Consider the following 26,260-nt stretch of genomic DNA (forward strand, 5'->3'; position numbering starts at 1 on the left):
GCCGGGATAGTCAATCAACAATGGCATCCACAGGAAAGCTGAGTGAGTGAGCCTGAAGGAACATCAGGCAGGCTGTCAAGTCTGTCGGGAGGGCTGCGGACAGAAGAGGGAGCTGCAACAAAACCCAACCTCCTCAGTTTGAGTCTCAGGAGAGAACCAACTCTGCAAAGCCGTCCTTTGACTTCTACACATGTACTGTGTACAGCTCATTCATTCACACACACGTACATGCACACATAATAAAATTATATATAAATATAAATATATATTAAAAATAACTTTTCGAAAGATTTGTTAAAGACTAGACTGCCTTATTAGTTATGAATCCTTAGGTAAATAATAACATTTAAAATCTTATCACTTAGAACGTGGTGCCACTGATCTCTGCTTGTTTCACAGTTAACTAAGAACAAAATAAAAAGTCATACAACATTTAAGTGATAAAAAAAATTTTATTTTCCTACCTTGCATTATGTAAATGTTACTTAAGTGCGAGCTATGAACAGTGGTGCTCCCTGGAGGTCATCCCCATTTCTGATGCATTCACAGATGCACCATCGTGTATAGGGCACTGTCTGTCCTCAATAAAGCTCATCTACTAAGGGAACTAACACAATGCATCCTAAACTGCTCTGGAAAGCAATTAAGACACTAGTATTATTACATGTGACATTATTGCTTGACTTAAATTTTTTTAAAAAAATATTTTATTATGTACACAGTATTCTGCCTCCATGTATGCCTGCAGGCCAGAAGAGGGCACCAGATCTCATTGTAGATGGTTCTGAGCCACTATGTGGTCGCTGGGAATTGAATTCAGGACCTCTGGAAGAGCAGTCAGTGTTCCTAACCTCTGAGCCATCTCTCCAGCTCCCTTGACTTAAAATTATACAAAGTACAAAACTAGGGAGAAAAGACCCTTTGTAATGGCTTTAACAAAATGTTATCAAAACATTTCAAGAGCACAAGCAGGACCAACTAGCACAGCCAAGGCGTATCAGATCCATTCAACTTCAGCAGTAGGAGGACTCATCCCAACACACCAGCTTCCTGACATTACAGAATCACTCCGAGAATACAGTACTGCAGAACTGAGTTCTCAGCAGAAACCAGAATCCTCCTGCAGCAGGATGGTTTGTTTCTGTAACAAACCATCTATGACCAGCTATGTAAACCCCTGAAGCCATGCTCACAATGTAGAATGCCAATAAAACTTTCAGTAACTAAATGGAAAAAGAAGCACAGTTGAGGCAATCTCTTAATCTCCCCACTGAGATTCACTCATACGACAACACAGATGTGTTCACTGAGCTTGAGTATAACTCTATAACTTAAAATTAGACTCTAAGCATCTATGTCTTGATTTAAGGCACCTCAATAAGCAACACCCCTAACTAATACTCCGATAAACAGCACATCAAGCCAACATTTCTAGTATTCTGAACACTGACTTTCTCATTAAATGTCTGTACAACTACCTTAATTTCTGCACTCTGATCCTTTGTTACAGGGAGCCTGACGCATAGGAAGATAACAATGTTTGCTAGTCTTTCCTATTGGTAATACAGAGAATACCTGAGATCAGTAAAATCTCACTGGTGGAGGCGCCTTTCTGTCATTAATTACTGAAAAGCTTTCAAAGCTACTTAAATGTATGATTTTATTTACTCTTCAGTAAAGGCTTCAACTCCCTTGCATGTGCACAGTTATCCTTACGAAAACACTCATCAGGAGGGCGATGCCTTCGATCCCAGAACCACCACTGCCCAGGCCTTCACGATGGCACCCGTATTTCCTCTCCCTCCATATTTTTTCTTTTCACCACGGTGTCACTGTTATATTTCCCTGAAGTTACACCATCTTGCCATTCATAAGAACTGCCAGTCAAAATGCTCCTTCTGAGGTCAGGAGGTGGGGCAGCGACCACAGAGCTCAGGGTGATGCTGTCTAACACGGACAGACTCTCATGCTGAGGGCTACACAGAGGCTACTTCTCTGGTAGGAACATTCTCTGGCCCATTAGTTCTTACCATTGTTGCAGTTATTTGAGCTACTAGGGTCCTGTAATTGTTGGACAAAGTGAGATGACATAATTCAAACATTTAGCAATCTCTTATGAAAACATCATCCAAATGCCAAACTAATCTGTCAATAACCAAACTAATGTTTATTACCAGGCTTAATCATTTCTGCCCAAAGACTTAAGAAATTAATTTTCCTCTTGCAACACATTTCAAAACACAGAGCTGATACAGATTTTAATATATAGGAGAAGTTAACAAGAATGATGTCTGAGAAAATAGTAAGGTTGGAAAAGAAAATACTGCAGAAAAGACAAAGTAATTATTTCCCATAATGGGTCAATTGTAGTTAACACTTGCATCATAAAAACATAACACTAAATGATCTTCCAAACTAAAATAACAAACTGACTTAAGGAACTAGGACAGGAAATGGAAGGCATGCAGAGTGGGAAGAACTCGAAGTCACCCTGACTCCCCGACTCACAACAGGCAGTGCAGGCTTGGAGCCGGGCTGCGAACTTGTGAGCCGGAGACAGGCACTAAAGGTGCCTGCCGTCTGTGTAGAAGAGTATGAGAGAGGACACAGGAGACTTCCTCTGCCCTTAAAGACACTTCATAAAACCATGTGAATTTAGGAAACCCTGAAAATCAATGAAATTGGAAAACATTTAGCTAATGAGCCAACAAATGTCTAGCACACGTAGAAGAGAAATCACACCAGCTGAGAACTTCACAAGTCTTTATGTAGTTCTAACTGCAATATACATCTTACTTCTAATTTATCCATTATTTCTGGATACTTGCCTGTAATTAAGTCCATGATGAGAAATAATTGCAAAATTTGAACACTGTTTAGTCTTGCACTCAAATTATTTAGCAGCGAAAGTTGAGACTCAGCTCTGTTATTCTGTCGCCACCAGTGTAATTACACCACTCTCAGTAACAGGACTGTTACCTTTGGAATTAGCCCAAGTGCCTGCTTTAGTTTTTTAAAATTACTCCCGATTTATCAATAATCCCATCAACACAGGTCACTTTTTCCACAACTATGTCACGTTTTCAGCTCTGGCACAGCATATTTTCAAAGTCATAACTGATGTTTCCACATGCACGCAACCATGCCTATGAAGATTTTGGAATTTCTTGCATGATTCTTAAATATAAGTAGCTTCCCCCAGCTCACCATCTTTAACATATTCCTACAAGTCTAGCTAAAGGCAGCAGAGCCCTAAAATGCTAGGGTCTCTTATATCGATTCCCTTTTTAAGAGAAACCTTCAGCAGTGCTCACTGGTGGTACATCCCTGTAAATCCCAGCATTCGGGATGTTGGAACAAGAGTTTAAGGCCAGCCTGGACTACCTAGAAAATTTCATTGCCATCTGAATGAACACTTTATTAATAAAGTATTCTACCAGCAAACACTTAAAAGCGACATGTAGAATAATGGTAAGAGTGTCAAGAATAAATCCAAGGGTTGGCAGACGTGCGCTGCTCGGAATGAAGCCAGAGTCTGTGGGCCTGCTGCCTCCAGCACAGCTTCCTCAGCGCCAGCACCAGCACGAAGGCAGCCACGGGTGACACAGACGCAAACCAAGAAGCCACATAAAAGCAAGTTTACGAATTTGTCCCATTATGGCCCCAGTTTAGTTCACATTAAAACAAACACCCTAGAAACTGAATGAGAAACCAATTCAGGAGAAATTGTTTAAAAATTCAGAAGTTCACAAAATATGTAACAGCGAGTTCACAACCATTTTAGATCTGTAAAAAGCCATCTGCAATGTCTCCTTTGACATCAGTAGCACGGTAGAAAATACATCTTTAGCACTACACCACAGCTGAGAGTTTCTAATGCTTCCATCAGTCTGAATCCTGAACTGATCACTAAGTCTCAGATGAACGAGGACGAAGAACTGGCCTCTCCTGCAATGCTAAGCCTTTTTGGAGTCAACTGAAAATTGGAATGTAGAATAAGGACAAAATTATTTCCTGTTGGCAATGTTAACTCAAGGATGAGTTCTAGCTGACATTTCCCTTCCTTTTAGTAGCAAAGCAGCATCTTTCAGAGGAACTATAAAACGTAATTATTAAAATAATTACAAAATCTTCTACTATTAACTTATAGTTATTCCCCCCAATAACAAAAATAAACACCCACTGAAATAAGATGTTATCCTTACAGCTGCATAAACCTGTCGCTGCTGCTAGCATCCTGCTAGGACATCTTTTAACTTTCAAAAGTTCACTAAGTTTCCAGTCCCTGTTATCCAGGTGGCTGTAATCCTGAGTATGTTCTATTCAAACGAATTAGGAAAATAAACTCAATACTATTTGTGATACAACACTAAATGGTTGTTTTCTAACATTTCTAAATAATATGGGTGACCTACAGAGTCTGGGAATAATTTCAGTAACTTTGCTGTTACTTAAACCTTTTCACTTCTGTTACGTATTATTTTATACCTACTGAACACTTTTAGATGTTCCAATAAGTTTTTATTGAGAAGTAAAATGTTTTCTTGTTTCAAAAAAAAAAATCTAAACATGACTGTGGCCCACCCACAGATCTTAAAAAGTAAAAACAAGTGTCTCGGAAAACTGGTTATTAGCATAATCTGAACCCATAAAAGACTGACAAATCTAGTGGTCAAGATAAGAAACTAGAGACTTTCTTTTATTCAAAAATTACTTAATTTTAAAAACAAGGTCACCATGTGAATAGAACATTTTCAAACTTTATTATCAGTACAACATAAAGTTAGATTGTCAGGAGCCGTGTCCCCCCAAAATTTACAGGAAGCACCGCCGTGAGGAGTTTTTACAGAGGGCTTCACTTCTCAATTGTATTGAGAATAGTCTTATTGACCAAGCCTATCCTGCACCCAAATTAACTGTTAATAGAGAGTTATCTCTTAGCAGAACCTGCCTCACATTCCAAACTATCTAGACAACTAGGTGGGGTCACCTTGTGACTTCCTGACCAAGGAATCGTGACCTGGCCTAGGTGATGGGCGTGGACCACGTGGCAAGACCCCATGCCCCAGCCCCCAAGCTCCCCATTCAGGGGCTATATAAGCTGTAACCATGACTCTAATAAACGGAGGCTTTGACAAATAAGCTTAGCCTCCTTCCCCTTATCAGCCTATGCCTTTCAGGTGGTGCCTCTCCGTGACCCTGGAATAACTGGCCAGCCAGGCGGGTTACAAACCCTAGACAGAGTAACCCGTCGAGGCCGCAACATTAGATGGGAAAAATTAAGCCGGAAAGCTTAACAGCCTTTTCAAGACAAAAAGCCCAGCTTAAATGAATAATATTGACATTACTCACATACAAAGCTAACTTCAAATACCTCTAATTTTAACAAATTGCTTTTGCAATTTAAAAAGAAAAGCCTATATATTCTTTTGAAATGTAACGATTTTGCATCTATTTTTCCATATTTGGAAAACGAGGGACTAAATGTATGGGAAAAAAAAGTAGGTACACATTTTTATTGGCAGCAGCAGTCAGCTAGAGGAAATCCATAGGTACATCTACAGGAAGGCAGGTTCTAATTTTAGTCCACAGGACAGGTGCCAAGAAACGTCAAGGTAAATCAAACACTAGGGGGCAGCAAACTGCTGAGGATTAGACCAGGCAACTAAAAGACAGACTGTATTTATTCAGTGTGCTGTAGGGCTAGAGATAGAATCTAGGAATCGACTGTGGCAGCTAAGTTGTTGACTAAGCTGCCTACGAGACCCCCAACCTTCTGTATATTTTTAATACGAATTACACTCTAATGGAAGATGGCTTATAATTAAACCACTGATTAAAAAGCTGTTTTGATTGTCAGTATTTTTCTTCTGTTTTCAGTCGTCTACTTTGTTCAATTTGTGAATATTGCTTTTCAATGTAATAGTGACAGTGTCCCATTGATACAAAACTCTGCTGCACTTCCACTCCTGAAGCAGGCATTGTATTGTGAGCATGTTTATCCGGGGATCTTAAATTAAAGCCAGGTTTAACCCTGAGAGAAAAGCTATCTATTGGATGAGTCATGGCACACTGACACTTTCGAGCAGAAAGCGGTGGGGTATATGCTTCCCTTCAGGAATCTGACTCCGTAAAAATAATTTTTAATTAAAAATAGCCCATACACATGTAACTACAGAATAAAAAAATAAAAAAGGCAAAAACAAATCTACAGTTATCAGTTACTAGCTATGAGTTATGGGCGTAAGAGATGTGCCCTCTCAAAGACCTAAATAGAAATCATTAAGTTATCATCCTGGGGTTAATCAATTAGCAGGAAAAAAAATAGAGAGAAAGTAAGTTCAATAATTAAAGTTTGGACGCACAAAAGCTTAGAGGGTGAGCTCTTCGGTTCCTTATTAATGGCCATATTAAACTCCTGTGGTGGGTTTTATGACAGTTTAAGTTCACAGTCTAAAGCAACTTGTAAAGGTAACCAAATTAGTTAACAGTAAATCCAGGTTTTAAATATTCAGCCTCATTCCAATTCCAAATTCCTAAATTTATCCCAGGACTGCTCAATACCCAGAGTTCAGAAGGGGCGAGGGCAATACCATGTGAACAAACTCAGGATCAGCTCAACTGCTGAATGATTTCCCTTGCTGCACACACTGTATCTTCTCATACATCACTGAGGCTTCCTAGAGCACTGCCTGCATGCTAAACATTAGGCCTCCTCAAAATTTGGAGAGAGCCACGGTGACTCCCAAGAATCCTGAGTTCCAGGTACACAAGGACTACACGGGTAAACTACGGATCAAAACCGAAAGTCTGAACAAAACCGTGGAAAGACGGTAGCAGTTTACAGACTATCAGTGGACTGTAAACTGTAACAGGAAGACCTAAGACAGGGAGCACTTGAGTATAAAATGTGAGAGCTACCAAATCCACAGTGCTGTGGGAACCAACACGCAGTAGCTGGGCTAGCATCCACACCTCACGTTTGCATATGCCTCAAACTGCGCATGCAGAAAAAATATTGTAAAATTACCTTCAGTGTCTGTGCACTTGGCCTACACAAAACAAAACTGTAATTCGTGTTTAGACCTGGGCACAAGAAACATCCCCAAATCCGGACACAAAACTTGGAAATATTTCTAGTACTGCATCTCAGGTGAAGGGTATTCACCTGCACAGCTCATGACCGTAAGCACGCACACGGCCACACACACGTGCATGCTATTTGTAGTACTGAGGACTGAGCCGAGGTTCGTGGAAGCCCTGGGCAAGTCTCTGAGTCACTGAGCTATGAGATTTTTTTTTTTTTAACTTTTTTGAGACAGATTCCAGAAATGGAACTTGACAGCTCCCTTCCTCAGTCTCCCAAATTCGCTGGGTTTACTGGTCTGGGTGTGCCTTCAGGTGTAGCATAAGGAAACACCTTCCTTCCCACCTATTTTAAGAAGCATCCAGGTTATTCTCGCCCTCATTAGTAGGTAGAATTCGGTTCTGTCAATTTGGGGCGAGATTAAAGGCACTGAAACTTACTTTCAGGTGGGGAAGCAGTTTTTGAATACAGGCCAAGATGACAGGGATACAAAGAGCTTAAAACAAATTCTGTAAAGACTATTTAGTTCTTGCTAGCTTGAAGTTAGTCAGTAGGCAGGCCAGATCGGTGGGTTATTTGAGGTTTTATTAAAGTATGGCCACAAACACGTAGTTTCCCCGTAACTGTTTCAATGTAACTAACAACTCATTGTATCCTTACCTATTGGAAAACACACAAATGTTAAGAAAAACTCAGTTTTCTTCGCAGCACCTCAACACCGATGTGTCTTCCCAGTGTAACATTCCACGCACACCGGAAGTGGGGTGTGTGGGACGGACTCCCAATGTCCTGAATATATGACTCACGGGGTACGTGGGGAGCAGGGGATCCTAATCTGACACTGGACACGGTAGTCTTGCTTTGTTACGGCTTCCGGATCGTACTGTTACAATTCTCAGCCTCAAGGTCTTGTATCACTTTATCACTAGATACATCCAAAAGAAACCATGAAAGAAACCTGTCACCCGCCAGTGACCGCACTTAATAATGCAGACATAAATGAAAGTTTCTAGAAGGCTGTTGCCTTTGAACTAGTGCTTTGTGTCACTGTAGGAGCAGACACTCGTGGGGTTGGGGAGGGAGGAGAGGACCCTTCCCAACCGGTGGCGGGGCGTCCTGCGGCGAGATGGCTTCCACGTGCCCAGCTCCTGCAACTCGGCCCATGTGGACAGGCTCCCACGTGAACGCGGCTTCTCGGGAGCCACAGGAAGCCCTTTCCACGTCACGCCACCCGCGGCCTCGCCTGCCTGGGGACTTCCGAAGACCCCCGAGGGAGGAGCGAGGCGCGGACCCCGTGGCGGGCGGGCCGAACGGCCGCTTCCCTCCGCTCCCTACCGCGCCCACGCCGCCCTGCATCCCGGGGCCCGGGAACAAAGCCCGCGGCCGCGCCACGCTCGCCCCACGCCCCGGACCGGGGACCCGGGAGCCGGCGCCACCGCTTCCGCGCGCCCTGCCGAGCCTTTTCGGTTGGCCCGGAGCTCGGCGGATGTCGTCCGTTAACCCCCCGCGGCCGAGCCCCTGGGACCTGCCTCGGGGTCTCCGCACGGCGGCCGCGGGGAGCCCCCGCAGCCCCCGCAATGGCCGGGGCCCCTCAGCGGGCCGAGGGGCGCGGGTCCCCACCGCCGCCCCGCGGCCCCACGCGCCGGCCCCCGCGAGCCGCTCGCCGGCTCGCCGCCACCGCCAGCAGCAGCTGCGGACACCCGCGCCCCGGCCCGGAGGCCCCCGGTGGCGGCCCCAGCCGCGGCCTCCCGGCCTCCCGTGCCGTCCCGGGACTCGCAGGCTCGGCCGCGCACGGGGCCGGTTCTGGGGGAGGGAATGTAAACAAATCGGGGTTTTATAGTTACCTCACACTCGAGTGCCGTGTGCATCTCCTCTCCGCTCGGTACCAAACCCCGGCTGCACCCAGTCGTGTATTCACCAAAGCCGCCTGCGCTAGCTGCGTCGCGGAGCCCAGCGCGCGGGCCGCGGCTCTACGCCGACGGCGCACCCGGCCCTCTCCGGCGCCCTGCGCAGCCGCACCCGGGCCGCCTGAGCGCTACGCCAGCGGCGCACCCGGCCCGCTCGGGCTCCCCGCGCAGCCGCACCCGGGCCGCCTGAGCGCTACGCCGGCGGCGCACCCGCAGCGCCCAGCCATTCTCTTCGCGGACGCTCCTGGCGTAAGGGGAAGCCGCGGCACCCGCGGGAGCTCCACCGACAGGCGGAGCTGAAGAAATTCGATCTACGCAGATTGCGCAGCTCACAGGCCCCGCGCTAGTTTTGTTCCGAGAAAGGACGCGGTGGGGAGGGGGAGGAGTTGGGGCGGCTTCTAACGCATGCGTGGAGCGCCCTTGGTCTCCTCGCACGTTGGTTGCTGAGGCCTTGGGCTGAAGGATGAGACCTGGAAGCCCGGAGAGCGAACCGCTCAGCGCCCAGGTTTCCGAGTGATCAGTCAGGATGTTGATCTGTACGCGGGTTAGACATCTATATTAAATTAACTCCTCCCCTTCTGCCCCAGCCACCGTTCCAGTCTCAGGGCAAATCTGAACTTTAGTGCTACGTGCAAAGTGTTTTGCATAACTCCCCCCACCGCACCCCCATTTAAAGCCGCACTTACAGTGGGTCTTCCGGAACAGAAAGGAGAAGTTGAGTCTAAAAGTATGTCACGTAATTCTGGGTACCCATCCAGGGACTCCCCACCACCTTAACCAAAGACAGAACTCCCTGATCTGCCCAGCGATTCCGGGGGACTCATGCCTACATCCTGCTGGAGCTTGCTTTCCCTTTGGTCACACCGCCATCCTCAGTGGCCTCCTCCCCTCTTAAGCAACTAACAAACAACCCACAATTTTCTTAAAAGGAGGCTCGGCAAACCCTTGGCTTCATTATTCATTGCTCCGCTTCCTGGCTCTTAATTCATGTCTAGACTTATTTGTATTCTGCCCGCATGCCCGTGTTTCTGTATTCAAACTGAGCGTACTTTACTAATGAAAGTGAATTCTGGATGTCCGACGGAGTGCGCGTAACCCCGAGCAGCAGTAACTACCAGCTTTATGTAGCAGGTACCTCCAACGTGCATTGCGTGTGTATTAATTTAATACTCCTAACAGCGAAGAATGATCAGCCAGGAAATGAAGGCATGGAGAATAAGTAACTTGCCTAAGACAACACAGGGAAGCAGGGGGCATAGATAGAGAACCAAACCTATACAGGGTGGCTACATGACCTATTTGGCCGCTTGAACTCCATGAAAGAGGCTGTTCTGCCTGCTGTTCTCTGCTTCTACACGGAACGTCTTCCAGGTGCCCGAGAACCTTGTCTGAGTAAAAACAGATTGCACTCCTCAGAGCCTGCTTTCTCCCTTCTGGGGAAGCCAACCCGTGACCTAAGCCCTGCTATCAAAGGGAAGAGTTCTGGCCGGGCGGTGGTGGCGCACGCCTTTAATCCCAGCACTTGGGAGGCAGAGGCAGGCGGATCTCTGTGAGTTCGAGACCAGCCTGGTCTACAAGAGCTAGTTCCAGGACAGGCTCCAAAGCTACAGAGAAACCCTGTCTCGAAAAAAGCAAAAAAACAAAGAGTTCTGAGAAGCCACGCCAGACCTTACAGCTAATGGAAGAAGACGGTGGATGACCGTAGTCCTCACATCCAGGAATAGAGCCGGGAGTTACATAAAAGCATTCAAATTGCCCTGGTATTTTAAGGCTTCTAATTATTTGATTAACACATTGTCAGGGTCTCAAAAATATCTATCTTTCAAATAAGGTAGAGCACTTGAATCACAGGGCTATGTGTTTACTAAACAACCGTTCACCTGGTTTGCCAAATACTTGATTACACAGTGAAGTATGGCCCATGCAAATCAGTCGCGCTGTGAGTGGCCTTCCTCCATGCTCCCCACATCTCTCTCAGTCCTGTCAAGATTTCCCAGAACTCCCCCGTGTGGCAACGAAAGGGCTAATGGTCTTGCCCACACTGCTTCAGACACGTGTTATTTCACCTACGCGAGCTTCAATTTTAAAGGTAGCCATCCTACCTCGATGGGACAGTACGGTAAATTCCTTGGCCCTCTGAGTTCTTCCAAAAATTAGAAAAGAGCTAGGTACAGTAGTGGAAGTGTGAGTCACGCGCCCCAGCTTGAACCTGAACGGTCAGGGAAGCAAGTCCACGTCAGAAATCCAGCTTTCCCTCTGATTTCAGAGAATGCATTGCCACCCAAAACAGTCAGGATGGTAGTGAGGTCTGCGAAGAGCGGGACAGAGCCGAAGAAACAGACCTTTCGAACTCGGTTCTTCTTTTCCCGAATCAAGGTTAGGATTTTTTTAAAGTCTTCTTAAATTCTCTTCAGTCTAATCACTGACTGTCGCATGGCCAAATGTCTGGGCCCGACAAGTTATGCCCAGAGAAGCGATTATTTAAGAGAACAAGAAGATGAAAAGTGAGACATAGGTACCAGAGCGGAGGTCTTTTGAAGCTGGGGAAAGAGGATGCCAGGAAGATAGAAACAAAGGTTTGGACCAAAGTTAGCAATTATCCATCATTTCTGGTTCATTTTTTCTTTTTGATTTTTCAAGACAGGGTTTCTGTGTGGGTTTTGGAGCCTTTCCTGGAACTCCCTCTGTAGATTAGGCTGGCCTCAAACTCACAGAGATTCCCCTGTCTCTTATTCTTGGGAGTGAAATCCCAGCTCTCAGGGCCTTCCTGTTTCTCAAGAGCAAGACTGCATGTCTGAGGAGCCTGACTCTGGGAGACAGCACAGGAAGCTAGGCCAGCATAGCCTCAACCAGGGACAGATGTGACTGGCTTACTCGACAAGTGAAATTACGTAAGAAACCAAATCTCAGAAATCTGCAGAGACAGAAATAGATTGGAGATATGAAACAACACAAGTATTTCAGCTCTCCCACCCGGAACAACCGAAAAATTGACTTCCTTATGACATGCCAAGCTGTCCATAGCCCTAAAATGGCTGCACACTTGTCTCTAGTAATGGCGGTGTGGAGACAAGATCTTTCCTCTGCAGGCTGCTGCTACAGGGGCACCCACAGCAGAGAAACGGTAGAGCCACCTTGCATTCACTCCAGCATGTTCTTCAATAATATAAATAAGACGTAGGTCACGAGAGAGAGGGAAGTTCACTCAGACAAACGAAGCAAAGCAAGGAGGTTCACTCTTGGGACATCAGGAAGGCTTCTTGTCCCAAACCCACTATGCATACTCATGCATCCCTGGAATTCCATCTTTAGCCTTTCAGTGCTGGGCCTTGAGACCCCACGGACTCTGACCATGACAGAAGTTACTATCCTATTATTTATTTATGCTGCTCATAGAGTATATTTTTCCCAGGCCTTTTTAGGAAAAAGAGGTTCCAAACGAGCAAACACGATTATCTAGATTCCTAAGGGTAGTGGGCTGCAGAACAAAAATAAACTCACAGCCCACTTATCCCTCTTGCTCTCTGTTAACGTTCCCCACGCAAGAACATTAAGATAAACAGGCTCAGTAGCCCCCTGCAGCAAACAGCGAACCCAGCAACCCACAGGAAGCCACTTTAGATCCTTAAAAATCCTGGCCGCACAGCTGCCTTGGCCTTTGGAAACTAAGCTCCTAGTCCAAAGGAATCAGGGAAAACAAAAACAAAACAAAACAGCAAAAGTGATCATATCGGTATGGCAAATCTGAAATGTATTTACAATGATTATCCTCCAATTGAAGGGAAATCACCAGCATGGAAACAATTACCCGTGAGTTCCCATTAACTATCTTAAAAGTGTATTCAATTAGTTGAAATGAATAAACACATATTAAGGATTCATTTTTAAAATGTCATCACATGAGAGTCAGTTTCAGATCTGACCCAAAGCTTCCAAAATAATGAGACCAATTTCACAACTCACATCTACAAAAACAAGCAAGTCTGGCGTTTAAGCCAAGATACACTTAGCAAACATTGTGTAGTTTTGTGTGTTGAAACTTTTGACAGCAAGAATGCAGACAAACTGTACATTTTAAGGAAGGCAATAAATGAAGTGTCGAAACGAGAGTAGCAATTATTGGCTGAGGAGATTGATGGTTCAGAAGTTAAGGGCATGTTTGCACTTTACCTGGCTCAGTTCTCAGCATCTATGCAGCAGCTAACAAATATCTGTAAGTCTAGTTCCTGGGGAGCCAATGCCCTCTTCTGACCTCTACCGGAGTCAGTCACATACATGACACATACACATGCATGTTGGGAACCAGGCACACACATGATGCACATACATGCATTCAGGAAGAACATTCATACCCACGAAGCACATAAAGCTAATTTCAGGGATTTCCGAATTTCTCTTGTATTTCAGTCTAAGTAAAGCAGAATGCTTTATTTATAATAAGATAAGCTGCTTTCCTGCTCATCAGGCGATCGCATAAATCACCACCTCTTTGCAGCGCGCACATTGGGAGAAGCGTCGGGTAATTTCGCATGCTTGCAGGGAACGTGTCTGGCAATGCCCACTGGTCTAGGACTCGCTGGGCCTGGCTTGCTTGCTTTCTTGTAGATGAGCTCACATACGGCGTCAGATGACCTCATACTTCAGTTTCATTCCAATTACGAGGATAAGGACATTGTTTCTTTAGGCAGTTAGATTTTGTAGCTTCCCTTCCCACCCTAAACACATGAATTCACATGATTTAAAATGTGTCAGGCAACATTTCAATGGTTTAAATATAATTCATTCTTCCTGCTATAACCCCATAAAGTGGATGTCTCTTCATTTGATTAAAATACCTTGATGGCAGAGCCAGGATCCCTGTCCTAGCTATCTGGTCCCTGAGACGGTTCCCCTACTCCTGCTTCTTATATCAAGGCTGCACCAGAGGCTGGGAGACAGCTTGGACCTTATGGTGCTCTCCACATAGACATGAAGACCTGAGCTTGGTTCTCAGAACCCAGTGAAAAAGTCCACGTGTGGAGTGCATACCTGTAACCCAGTGCTGGGGAAGCAGACACATGGACCCATGGGATGTCCTGGCTGGCCATCTTAGCCTACTTGTACATGCGCCCACCCCACACCTCGCACACATGTGCAACCCACACACGCCGCACACATGCACCACTCCCACACCCTGCACACACGCACCCACCCCACACCTCGCACACATGTGCCATCCCCACACCCATACACATGCACCACTTCCACACCCTGCACACATGCACCCACCCCACACCCCACACCCATGCACCCACCCCCACACCCCACACATGCACCACCCCCACACCTCACACACATGCACCACCCCACACATCACACACATGCACCACCCCACACATCACACACATGCACCCACCCCACACCCCACACACATGCACCACCTCCACACATCACACACATGCACCCACCCCACACCCCACACACATGCACCAACCCCACACCCCACACACATGCACCACCCCACACCCCACACACATTCACCCACACACACACATGCACCCACCCCACACCCCACACACATGCACCCACCCCACACCCCACACACATGCACCCACCCCCACACCCCACACATGCACCCACCCCACACCCCACACACATGCACCCACCCCACACCCCACACCCATGCACCCACCCCACACATCACACACATGCACCCACCCCACACCCCACACACATGCACCCACCCCACACCCCACACACATTCACCCACACACACACATGCACCCACCCCACACCCCACACACATGCACCCACCCCACACCCCACACACATGTACCACCTCCACAGCCCCCACACACGTACCCACCCCCACACAATGCACCCACCCCCACACCCCGCACACACGTACCCACCCCCACACACATGTACCACCTCCACAGCCCCCACACACGTACCCACCCCCACACACATGCACCACCCCCACACCCCCCACACACGCATGACTGTGCCAAACCTGATTTCTGGGAAGATATCTGGACAGCTTCTCTGAAACAGTAGTAATTAAAACGCGAAAGAAAAGGGACCCATAACTGGCCCTTGCCAGTCTATAAAAGCTGTAGGCCAGTGGAAACTTTAAGTGTAATGTTTAAATGAAACAAAGATTAAAAATAAAAACATGTTGAGATGCTTGCACTGTGAACTTCTGTTCTCTCTTTTTTCTTTATCTTCTCTTAAATCAACTCTGAGGGTGACGTTCACTTCAACCTTTCAAATCAGAATGTTGATTAGCCAATCCAGTTAAATCCAGTTAAATCAGAAGGTTGATTAGCCAATCCAGTTAAATCAGAATGTTGATTAGCCAATCCAGTTAAATCCAGTTAAAGCAGAATGTTGATTAACCAATCCAGTTTTACATCCATTTCAAAGCTTTTCCTTGATCTTGCTGTTCAAATATGTATATCAGTAAAGTTATATTAAAAATTAAGCGGATCAGTACATATGTAAATAAGAATAAATGTAAATATGAACAACTAATGTGTGACTCAATCAGGCCTTGGTGGGGCCCACTAAAACATACCCAAGCAGAATTAAAGTGGACGTCATTAGTCCGCGTCGAAAAACAGACCAGTGTTGCAGGCTAGATAACTGTCAAGCACATCTTTGAGCTTCTATTGCATGCAAGTCACTGCGCTAAGGAGCTGGGACACCGGGGTGGACAATTGAGATTCCAGCCCTTGAATAGCTTATGATCTGGTGGAGGAGGTGATTCAAGAGGTAATGATAGCGCAGAGCGGCGGATGCCAGGCTAGATAGAGGTGTGGTTGCTATGGCAGCAGAAGTAAAAATGGGTTATACTCTGCCTTCCTGAAATCAGGAACATCTGACAGGTGACTTAAGGGGGAGTGGAGGAGAGCTGGGCAAAGGCGTGGGGCCATGGCAGGTGATGATCCACACAGACCTGAGGGTGAGGGAAAGTGTGGCTTTCAGATTGGGGAACTGAAACAACTCTCTCTCTCTCTCTGTCTCTCTGTCTCTCTCTCTCTGTCTCTCTCTCTAGCTCTCTCTCTCACACATACACTCTGTCTCTCACTCTGACACATACACACACACTCTCTCTCTTACACTCTGTCTGTCTGTCTCTCTCTGACACATACACTCTCTGTCTCTGTCTCTGTCTCTCTTTCTTACTCTCTCTCACATACATACACTCGGTCTCTCTCTTTCTCTTTCTCTCTCTCGTGGTTTTATTTAAAATTTTTTAGCATGGGGGATTAGGAGAGATTAAGCAAGGCCTCTGTGTGCCATGTCAGGTGTCTGAATGGGGGAGCAAGCACTTTAGGAGCCCCAGAAAAATCGAAAGCAGGCAGGTGGTGTCAGCCCAGGCAAGAGGGAAGCAAGGAAGATCAGTGTGGTAGGCCGAAGAGGTCAGGTCCCTTCCAAGGATGCCCTTGTTGTAATCCATGGACCTGCGTACATATTAAATCAAAAAGAAATAAAAGCTGATAATGAACTTAAGGGCCTAATTTAATTACACAAGTCCCTTACGGGGGGGAAAAAAAGAGGGAGAAAGAGAGAGTCTGGGAAGGTGAGATGGCTCTGTGGGCAAAGGTGCTTGCCTGACTACCCAAGTTCAATCCCAGAGCCCACATGTTGGAAAGAAAACCAACTTCTATACATTGTCCACACCAGCACTCGCCTGCCCTACTCCCAAAGGTATTTTTAAAATAATGGCCAGTGATGTGGAAACTCTACCCAAACGGCGAGTCTAGCAATGATGACAAAGAGTTGGAGCCCCCACCGAGAGCCTCTAGGAGAAAGGTGGTCTTGCTGGTATCTGGGCTTTTGTTCAAGGATGCCCAAGTCAAGCCTCTGACCTACAGGAACAGTGAGAGAATGAATTTACTTTGAGGTTTTAAGACAGCACATCTATGGAAACATGTTATAACAGTATTAGAAGTAGGGAGTGGTGGAAAGGTAGAGTCCAGTTTCAAGATGAACTTTACTCTGTACCTGTGGCCTTAATTTGGCCATCCACCTTCATCTTTATTATCCATTAGAGGGGCCATACTTCAGGAGGTTTGGTTTATTTAATTTCTATTGGGAGCGTCAATATGACAAATACCCTAACTTTAACATACAAGATTCAAATAGAAATGCCGGCTTTAAAATGATGGAAACCTAAAAACACTGTGCTAAGTGAAATACAGAAGTCAAAAACATTCTACTGCACTGGGCAGTGGTGGTGCACGCCTTTAATCCCAGCACTCGGGAGGCAGAGGTAGGTGGATCTCTGTGAGTTCGAGGCCAGCCTGGTCTACAAGAGCTAGTTCCAGGACAGGCACCAAAGCTACACAGAGAAACCCTGTCTCTAAAAAACCAAACCAAACCAACCAAACAACAACAAACAAAAAACCCCACATACTATTGCATGATTTTTCTTCTGCAAGATACTCAGAATTGGCAGTTCATAAAGATGGGAAATAGAAGTGAGGGACTGGGGTAGCAAGGAAGGGAAGTCCTGAGGGAATGGCTAGTAAATATTTAGTGGGTACAGTGTGTCTACTTGGGATGATAAAAATATGATGAAAGAAAAGAGACTAAAGAGTTGCAATAAATATAAAATAAACAAATATACTACCTACAGTGTATAGTATTCGAGGAACTGAAATTTATTATACCACATAAATGATTATATAGGGGTTTTGGTTGGTTTATTATTTGGTTGTTTTTGTGATAAGATCTTACTGTATATCCCTAGTTGGTCTGGAACTCATGATGTATGTAGCCCAGTAATTTCTCCACACTGATCCTCCTGCCTCAGCCTGCGAGTGCTAGAGTAACAGGTGTACCATATAGGGCTCTGTGGAGTTTTTGTTCTAGTGCTAGGCGTGGACATCAGGGCCCAGTGAATGTTAAACACACTTTCTACCTTTGCTAGCCCTTAACCCCTACAGGGTTATCATGTAGGTTATGAGCTATTCTAAAATTAATTGGCTCCGATTCACAACGGATCCACCCTCCTCTCAGTAAATTTTAAAGTAGCCAATTTCCATTTAACCTAATTCAACTTTTACCTGTGTTTAGAAGTAGGGTTCTCATGGTCCTATTTCTATCTCATCTCACTTGAACTTCTGTATTGAGCAAAGTACATCTCTTATTGGCTGCATTGGTGCAATATCTAAGATCATACTTGAGAACGCTAAGTAACAAGTATAGTGGCCGATAATCTGACTTTCTACAGCAACCAGGTAACGGGTTAGTAACAAAGGGTGGAGAGAAACCGAAAGCTAAGACAATATTACCACAGCAACAAAGTGCTGACCGCCTCTCTTCTATCAGAATGACACAGCTGATTTTTGAGCTAGCCATGGCTAAATAATGTGGCCAGTTTGGGATGGGCTAGGTACGTTCCGCCAATTATAGATGGCTGTCCAGTAGAGGAAGATGAGAAAGTGACTGAGAAATTTCATTTCAAAACTCTAGTCTCGTTTCATTTATCATCCTGTCCCAACCCTCCTGTAGCCTGGCACTTCACTCGTACTGTTGGTAAAAAGGTGACTACAATGAACAATGATTTATCCATCCTGAGAAATTGCTAAAAAAAAAGAGACAGTCTGGCGGAACATCACTTGACTGGTTAGGATGTATAAGTGAATTGTCATTAATACCATAACTGGCGGCCTCCAATGTTTCCCGGTCTTGACTCGAAATGAAATCAGGAGGGCCCGCATCCCTCAGAGGCATTTCCCATGAGCACCGCCCATGCCCTCGGCCTTCTCTCGCCCCTCCTCACAGCCACGGTCACCTAAAAAGATTGTCCTCTGTACCTACTTGACAGAGGCTCTTCCTCAAGTCCCCCTTCGAAGGGAGGCTTCTCTCCTAGTTCATCTCCCAGATTGTTACTGCAGACCCTAGTCACGAAACCATTTGGTCACCTTTGAAATGATATTCAACTTCATGCCTCTGGGACGGTGAGGCAGTTAACGACTCCTTCCCTCTGATTTTGATGAGTTTAAGAGGATGAGAAGACATGCCCAGAATGGACACCTGAAACTGGTAACCGAAGCTAGGGGGCTCCCTTACTGATTGCCCCCTATAGACTACACCAGCCCCTTCCCTCCATTGCGGAACTCACTTCCCCTTAGGAAGACTCTGACATACTCTGCTACATTGGTAGTAGACAGCATCCTTCTAGTTTCCCTTAATCTCCCTAGTGGTTCATTTTCTGGTTTATTCACCGGCTCTTATTCTCAGCCCTCTGCATGTCGGCCCTCTCTTCTGGGTCCTTCAATTTGCTTACTCTACCCGTGTTTGGAAAGGAGTGTTTGAAGGACCGCTTGCATCGACATCTCTAAGGGCTCTTATTCCAAGTCCAGAGTCCCACCTTCCCCAGGTCATTGAGGAGAACCAAATCCTGCATTTTAAATTGGTTTCTCGGAAACTGTAAAAACTCAGATTGGAGGAGCTGGGCGTGTAACTGAGTAGCAGAATGCTTACCTAGCATACTTAAGGGTTGGGTTCGGTCTCCCCAAAACAAACCAAACTAGAGGCCCGTAACAATACGCTTATCCCGAATAATTTTATGTCCCCATGTTTAGCCTACTTTCTGTAACTATTAGAAAATGACAGAGATCGGGTGCCTTGGGAAGAAAGGAGGTTGGCTTAGTTCAGTTTTAGAGGGGTTGAAAGTTCAAGATCAGGTGACCCAACCGAATTGTTCTCAGAGCCCCCACAGCGAGCCACGACGTGGCAGAGGGTGTGGCAGATGCAAAGGCACACACACACACACACACACACACACACACACACACACACGTGGTGAGGCGGGAAGCCCAAATGAGGAAGGGCCTGAAGCCAGGCTTGCTTTTGTACAACAACACCCTCAGAAGCCATTAATCAGCATCCCGTGGGAAGCACTTGAACCACTTCTGAGAGGCATTCTAAAGACCGAATGACCTCCCACGAGGCCTCACCTCTTAAAAGTCTAAAGCCCCCTCAACATCACCACACTGAGTGGCAAGCTTCTGACTTTTCGGGTTTCAAGCACAAACCACATCCAGACGAAGCCAAGTCCCACAATTTCGGTTACTAATTTTAATCCAGTGATGCCCACCTCAGTTTTAGATAGGAACATTACAATGGGCTGTTTCATTAGCAACTCAAACGCATACACCCCACTGCTTGACATACACCGATGCTTGCTCTAGTTCTATTGTACTTCCCGGAAGGGTGGAGGAGGGGAAACGGAAGTGATGTAATCTGCTCTGGTCTGTACTCTATCCATACCTTCAGATCCTCTTACTATCCTTTCTCCCCTAGCCCCACCTTGGCCTGGATCTCCTGGGCTCCGGTCATCTTCCTCAGCCTTGAAAGTAGTTGGAATCCCAGGTCCATGCCGCCATTGCGCCAGTTGGCCCTCACAATTTGAAGTCTTGCCTCAGGTTATACCACATCACCACACAACTAGAAGTTATGTATTATCTAGAACAGGCTGGGTCTCCAATCTATCCTGCGCAGCGGAAGTCTATAACTCGATCCGCTACTCTCCCACATAAAACTTCCAGGACCTCCACAGTCCTTGAGGTGACCGACTGAGCTGACAAACATTTGACCTAGGCTGTTCCTGACGTGACTCTGCAGATTAATCTCTCACTACTTCCCTCAGACCCAGAGAGTCCAATAGGTTAGCCATGAGTCTACTGTGTCTATCCACCAAGCACTTTAAGTGTGGGCAGTTCAAACTGATATATGACGTTATAGTGATATTTTGTGTTTTAATAAATAAAGCTTTACCTGAAGATCAGAAGGTAAAACTAAGCCACTAGAGGCCAGGTGTGTCACATACCTCTAATCCCAGAATTTGGGAGGGAGAGGCAGGCGGATCTCTGTGAGTTCAAGGCCACCCTGGGCTACACAAATCCAAAACAGAAACAGATCCAAGTAGTGGTGACTCACACCTTTAATCCCAGTACTAGGGAGTCACAGCCTTTAATCCCAGCATTGAAGGGGAATATAAAACGGGAAGAGACAGAGGCTCAGGGCTCAGTCTGCAGTCGCCCAGCCATGGTAGAAATTAAGACTTCTCTAGTAGCTTGGCTGTTTTGCTTTTCTGATCTTCAGCTCGAACCCCAATATTTGTCCCTGGGTTTTTATTATTCGTGCTACACGACATGAAACATACTTGGATTTCTAAAATTTAGTACGAAGTTGAAAGAAATCTCTACTTTTTCATGTCAGTCACATGCTGGGTGACATGTCAAACATATGAACATGTGGAAATGGGACTAGCTTCTTCACACCGTCCCAGTTCTACTTGGGGTTTGCAGGGTGAGGACCCAGCTGCACCGAGGGACTTGCTCTGTTTCCTACAGTCTCTGTCCCTTCAAGCACCTCCTCCCCTCCCCCTCTCCCTTGTCCTTTGGGGCTCGGTTGAATATAGTTCTAGCTTCCTAACTCCCTTCCCTACCCAGAGCAATTCTGGTTTAGGAATCCTCCTACACACAGCAATTAGACTCCCCTCCAACACAGAGCTCACACAGATGGTTTCATTTGTCTGCACTCTCCGTGAACCGGGATGTGTCCTTGCTCACCAACTCCTTGATAGCAGGGTCTAGCACCTCAGTATCCTGTTCACTGCTGAGCACAAAGACGTTTCTACTAAATTCTACTACCGCACATGGCTTCTCTGGACCAAAGTCCAGGAAATATGGCTAAAGACATATGTACAGGATGGGCTATGAATACATGGCCTCTCCTTACCCGCGTCTGCATTCTATTCAGCAATGCACCCAACCCACTCAAATTTCTTTCGATCCCAGTAAAAGCTGAAAACTGTGCCAATTAACGCGACGGAGGAAACGCTAGGACAACAAAATGAACACAGGTTTGGTCTCCCAAATATCCCAAACTCGCTCTGATGCTAAAGGACATTCATTGTGAGAAAAAGTGCCTGCTTGCCAGAAAACATTTTTTTTTTTTAATAGCACTTCCTAAGATCAAGTCCTTGCAGGAATTTAAATGAGGCCTAAAATCAAATCATTTTCTCTGTAATCCTGCGAAGTTGGCATTCACGGCGGAGTGTTGAGCCCATCAGAAATCCTGGCACACTTGTATCATAATCAACGCTTACCACGTTACGTGCTGTTGGGGGCGGGGGATTGTGTGTGCCAAATATAAAAACAGTAAGAACACTGACAATTTGCCTCCCTCAACTCCATCAGACAGAAATTTTAAGTGACATCCTCACCATTCATTCGAATGGTTTCCATCTTTTCATGGCGTAACTACGGATTTTGTCCCTTCACCTCTTTTTTATAAGATTACAGCCTGCTGAGGACAATATTATACTCTTCCTTGTTAGTTAAGGGTCCCAGAGTTCCACTATGGGGACACTCTGTGACATTGTCAGAGTGCAGAATGTTGAGGGAGGAGCTTCACAAACTGATTGACAGCAAATGAGAGCCAGGGAGCCAACCGGAAGAGCTCCCAGGAATGAAATCTAAAAGGACTTAAAGCAATAAAGGAAAATTTTGCCGGGCGATGGTGGCGCACGCCTTTAATCCCAGAACTCATCTCTGTAAGTTCGAGACCAGCCTGGTCTACAGAGCTAGTTACAGGACAGGCTCCAAAGCCACAGAGAAACCCTGTCTTGAAAAACCAAATAAATAAATAAAAAATAAAATAAAAATAAAGGAAAATTTTGTTTTATGTTATAACCCAACTTTAAAACGAACACCCATGAGTCTATACCGATAGAAAACGAATGATTGAGCGCCCTAGCAAAGGTGGGGGAGAGACAAAGACTCCACGTGCAGTTTAAAATGCTAGAGGTGGACTTTCAAAGAAGAGGCTAGACTTAACTTGCCGGTCACGAGATGTGGGCCGTGCTTGGAAACTTCCTCTCAGGGGGTGGGGCAGGCAGGGAGAAAGAGCAACTATTTCTCTGGGAGAGAAACTTGATGGATGCTCTCAGCTTGGCTGCCCAAGTCAGCGCAGTGATAAAGCCGGTTGTAGATTTGAACGGTCTTCCAGGTTGAGGGTAGACTGTGTGGCGGAGCACATGTGTGGAGCGGCTGTGATGATATGAGTTTGATCCCCAGCTGCTTAACATTAGTGCACGCGCGCACGCGCGCACACACACACACACACACACACGGGGGGGGGGGGTTGGGCTCATGCTCACACAGAAATTATTCTTCTGGTAGGCAAACAGATCTCTATGAGTTCAAGTCCAGCCTGGTCTACATAGCAAGTTCTTGACCACCTAGCAGTACAAAGTGAGACCCTGTCTCAAGAAGAAAAAAAAAAAGCATATCCGCACGAGCCAGCTACTGTGGTGTGTACCTAGAGTACCAAAAATTCAGGAGGCTGAGGCAGAAAAACTGCTTAAGCCAAGGAATTAAAGGCCAGCCCAACACAGTAGGATCACTATCTTGAGGTCTCTAGTTAGATGATAGATAGATAGATATAGATAGATAGATAGATAGATAGATAGATATAGAAAATAAGTCAACATTAGTTTATTGCTGTAGCAAACATGAGTATAAGACATTAATAATAGGAAAAGTGTGGCATTTAACATCTTCCTATACCATATTTGTAATATTCTATAACTAAAACTGAACTGAAATGGTTTAGTTTTTAAAATCTTTATTGATTTCTTGTCAAATTTTACTGAGTTTTTACATTTCATCCTGAATTCTCAGCTAATGCCTTCCTTTTAGAAGCACCCCCTTTAACATCTTCACAAACACTCTTAGCTCTGAGAACGCTCTCTTCCAATCCCTGTTTCTTAACCTTGACCACCTTATCACTGCTTATTGTGAGTCAGGGGAAAGAAACATCAGCAACTCTCACAACTTCAAATGTGTCCTTTATATTAAATATTCCAAAATCTCTATTCGGAGCCTAGTCACTCTTAGAAAGGCCAGGTTTCCTTTCCAAATACCAAGTAGACTTTCCACCCATGGACCTTTCAGGCTATTCAATTCAGTGTGTCCAAAGGAGAAATTCCCTTTTAAAACGCTAATCCTATGGTGTCCCTGATTATGATCAAGAGTGATCATGGTAGCGTCCCCAGCCATCCTAACAGGGTCCTTCCATAAACTCGTGACTATTTTCTTAACCATCCTTAATCTCTGATTTCATACCAATATTCTTTTAATCTAATTCTGTTTGTTCCCTTTGTTTCACTCAATTAATTTTCTTGCTTAATTAATTAATCAATCTGTCATTCAAAAACCCATGGCCAGCCTGTGAAGCGGGGAGGTGAGTTCAGGTACAGCTGGCACCTAGGATCAGGGTATGGGATGGGAGGAGGAGATGTCAGTATTTTATAGTCTTTAGAAAAGAACCAAAGCTCACCCAGTGCATCGCAAAACCCATTGTTGCCTTTAGGAGTCAGACTATAGGGATAGGCTAACCCCAACGGGCAGGACAGGTCCCTGTCTACGACCTCTGTCCATACTGATGTGCTGTTTAACAAGTAGGTGCCCCCTTGAGTCTGGTAGCCAAGGAGCATGGCAGTGTAAGGTCTTCTTTGTCCCCTAAGACTCAGGATTCCTGTGTTAGCGTTGCACAAAAGCAACCACAGTGTGAGGACTGCCATGTAGCAATGGGAACGTTCTCCTTTGCTTTAATCCTGACAGGGGGCTGCTGGGTCAAGAAGGAGCACCTCAGCTTCTTCCTTGTTCACAGAACCCTGACTTTATTGGGACAACAGAAATCATGTGATCATGTGGGAGGCAGAAGCCAAGCTCTAAATGGTTTCTCTTTAATTAGTTGAAATTAAGTGGTTTGCAAACATATAGATTTGGGGGCCTTTCCATTCTCTATGGCTATGAAAGACTACAAAGTGCATTTGGGTGAACTGATTATTTTTATCATTATTTACAATAACATAGTGGTTTCATTCCTTAGACACAAATATAAGCTAGATATATGGAGGCTCATTTTTGCAACCCCAGATTTGAAATGCTAAGGCAGAAGATTATCATAAATTTGAGCCCAGCATGGGATGACATGGTGATTTTCAAATCAGGTCAGTCTATGACACAAAGAGAAATCAAGTGTAATACATAATACCTTATAGAAAAATAACTTTAGTTTTCATAATAAGGGAAATCATTCATCTTATTAATTGAATGCATGGCTTCTCACATCTAGTGTTGGATACAATCTGTTGATTTGGTCTCAAGCTGTTGCTATGGTTTCTTTCTGTTCTCCTATGAGCATTTAACTTAAAGAGGCAAGAGAATTGTAACAGGCTCGCCACATACCTTTGGGTATCTTTCTTTCCTATTACAATAACATTCAATACCGGAAGCTTCTTGAAGGTTGATTACAACATGGAATCAGGAAAGAAATCAGGGAGCCTTTTGACTCTGCCCCCTTTGGATTTGTGTCTTTCTACTCAAGTATGATTCCATAACCTGCATCAGTCACTGGGAAAATATTGGCTCACTGGGTCGTGTGGATCTTTCTAATGTTGATATATTTCATCCCAGCATCTAAAATATCAGTCTGGTTAATATCACTACCAATCTCCTCAGCTTGCTAGAGAGTCTCTGAGTCCTGGGAAGCTGCCAAGCTCCCAGGGGTGGATGAGGGCTCTCTGACACCCTAATTTTCCTCTGAAAGCGGGGATTTTTATCACTTGCGGCAAACAGAGCCAGTTGTTTTCCTTGAACTGACAGGCTTAGCTTATTCACGTACAGGAAATGTCTGCAAAAGGCCCGTGTCTGAGCAGCCACGTTCTGCTTGTTAGTCTTTCAGAGGGAAAACAAGCGTCATAAAAAAGGGAGCATTTCATCTCACAATTCAAAGGACTGCATAGGGTTGCTGAATGAGAAACTATGCATGGGGGGAGATCCCACCATGGTACTTTACATGAGCGCTTGACAGTGGAGCAGGTGAGCACCATTTGGTGACTCTCCTTTAATTGATGTTAAACTCTGGGCAGAGGTACATACCATGGCCACTTCTGCATTTCTGGTGAAGTGGAAAAGACAAGAGATGGTTTTAGGACTTCAGGTTCAGGGACCACTGATGACCTCAGCTTATGAGATCCGTTGGTCCATTTCATTCACTAATGAATTCTGAAACAGACATATGAAATATGCCTGTCCAGTAAGCCAAAGGGACCTCTGAAAAAAGTACTTCATTTGAATAGGACACATCTAAAAGAAATTACCCTTTTCTGACTGTGGATTTATGAGAATACCAGATACATAAGAACACTAGAAACCGCTCATCCAAGAGGACAAACAACACCCCTAATTTGGGAAAA

The 26,260-nt window shown here is 45.4% G+C and overlaps 1 protein-coding gene across 3 annotated transcripts in view; it reads right to left on the reverse strand.

The window, feature by feature from the left end:
- The window catches only part of Slc39a10 (solute carrier family 39 member 10), a 106,182-nt gene that overhangs the window by 32,082 nt on the left and 47,840 nt on the right, over positions 1-26,260 (reverse strand). The window contains exon 1 of one of the 3 annotated variants that reach the window (XM_057758624.1): positions 8,932-9,319. The exons of the other annotated variants lie outside the window; for them this stretch is intronic. The gene's annotated coding sequence lies outside the window, so the exon portion shown is untranslated. Of the gene's footprint in view, positions 1-8,931; positions 9,320-26,260 lie in introns of those variants that run through there. 3 annotated transcript variants of the gene reach the window in all.

This window comes from Chionomys nivalis, chromosome 26, assembly GCF_950005125.1.
Source record: "Chionomys nivalis chromosome 26, mChiNiv1.1, whole genome shotgun sequence".
Classification (NCBI taxonomy): Eukaryota; Metazoa; Chordata; class Mammalia; order Rodentia; family Cricetidae; genus Chionomys; species Chionomys nivalis.